The sequence below is a fragment of the Limulus polyphemus genome, unplaced genomic scaffold, assembly GCF_000517525.1.
Source record: "Limulus polyphemus unplaced genomic scaffold, Limulus_polyphemus-2.1.2 Scaffold392, whole genome shotgun sequence".
Classification (NCBI taxonomy): domain Eukaryota; kingdom Metazoa; phylum Arthropoda; class Merostomata; order Xiphosura; family Limulidae; genus Limulus; species Limulus polyphemus.
Genome location: NW_013666002.1, coordinates 1 through 2,238, shown reverse-complemented (window position 1 = coordinate 2,238; position 2,238 = coordinate 1).

Sequence of the window (2,238 nt, the reverse complement as noted above, 5' to 3'; positions counted from 1 at the left end):
TGTTAAACTTATATTAAAGTTTTTCTTCATTACCCATTCAAGCCGTCTCCAGCCATTATATGTTGTGTAGCGTGTACGTTTAATTGTTATAAGTTACCGATTGTTATATTGTTGCGTCGTGTTACTAGAACTTTTTGAATTTTTTTCGTTGTTTTAAAAGTGTTAATGCATCAGAATATCTAGTATTGCATGGAATGTTTTAGACTTCTGCTGAAGTATAAATGTGCGTCAAAAGATTATTATTTAGATCTAGACTGCGTGATTGTGAGTTTAGCGATAAAGTGCAAATAGTGGCGATTTTTAAAAGGGAAATTATCACAGACTGTATTGTAATAAGAAAGCAGAAAAGGATAATTCGTCTTGTCAATTGTTTTCTAAAGTAATTGAATAAGTTTGTGTAGACTGATGGAAAAGGACGAATTATCTAAAGCATTGGATAGAACTGTGATAAGCAAAAGTATCACGAACATTTGTGTACACGTATGACTTGTTTAAATAAATCATTTCAAAACAAGTAAACTGTGTTGCTGTTTGTTTATTGTTGAAATTTATTGCCAACAAGTCACAGACACATGCTGTAAAGAATCCGGCCTACAAAACCTGACAGTTGCAATACGGCTTTGGACTTACAAAGCCAAAAAAATGTTAATGCTTCATCGGAAGAATGTATACTATGTAGAAAACGTTAAATACCATAAGCAGCTGTGCTATAACTATATAAGCATAATTGCTTTACATCACAAAAATCGGGGTTCAACATTTAAAGTTTTGTTTCAATTGTATCCGGAGATTTATTTTATTTTCACAGAAATAATAGCTCTCTTCTGATGCCAGAATTGGAACATCGTTCTTTCTTCGGCTGGTTATATTAAATTGCCTGGTGAAAATGAATTACCGTCCAGTCTACATAACGATAAAACCCCCCACCCTTAACGTTTTTATAAGCTACAACTATTGTATCAAAAGATTCAGGGTTCGGGCCCAGAGGTTCGGGAATTTTTAACATTTCAGTATGATATCGATCATGGTTTTCTATTCTGATTTTTCAAGACACCCACTGGAGATTCGGGACACTGTCTAATAGAATCGGGGCCTCTGATCATAATAGCTAACACACTGATTGGTTCACACTACTTTCTTCTTGATAAACTCACTACGAATCTTCACAACAATCTCGTTTCGAATGTACGAGAAAACTAATGTAAAATTATATTTTTCTCGACGTATCTTAACACTATCATTAAAACCTACAGTTTTATCTAGCTTCTGTTAGTTTGTTTGAATTTATGCACAAAGCTACACAATGGGCTATCTGTGCTCTACCCACCACGGGTTTCGAAACCCGGTTTCTAGTGTTGTAAATCCGCAGACATACCGCTGCGCTACTGGGGATTTCTCTAGCTAACAAATAGATTACAATATTAAAAATATAATTTACAACAATTAGAACATAAAAACATTTTCTGTGTGCAGAATGAATAAATGTTCTTTTGTTTGTTTGTTAAGGACAGAACTACCCAACGGATTATCTAAGCTGTGCTCAATACGGGTATCGAAACCCGGCTTTTAGCATTTAAATTTACCGCTAAACCACTCGGAGGTTAAATCCTTAAACTAGTTAAAAACACGAAAAGACAAAGAAACAATGTGCAGAAATAATCACTTAATATTTGCAGCATACTTTAGAATGAGAACTGTAATTCATTATGTTCTTATTAAATTTGTATAGAATTATTTCAGTACAATATTGATGTTAATTATAAAAATCCAGATCTTTATTTTATTTTATAATTGAAGGGACAGGGATATGTTGGACCTTGAACCTAGAATGTAGTCTTATTTTTTAAAGCTTTTGTTTGTTGTTAAGTACAAAGATACCCAATGGACTATCTGTGCTGTGCCCACCACGGATATTGAAACCCGTTTTTAAGCGATATGAACCCACTAAATTATCGCTGAGCCGCTGGGAGGCAAACCAAATGGCAGTGCCGGTCCATAGGAGGGTGCAGCGGGTGCAAGGCACCCTGGTCCCCAACTGAAGAGGACCCTAAATCCCAATCACATGGGGCACTGTTTAGTTCATTTCACTTGTCTCTCAACACGGGTTGGGTCAATTTGACCAACCATGTGACTTCTTTGTTCCTGTCTAAAGTCTTTATAGTTTTGGTACTACTAACATTTTAATATAGTATTGTTGCGTCAGCGAGATCACGTGACTAGTATCACGCCACCTGTTTT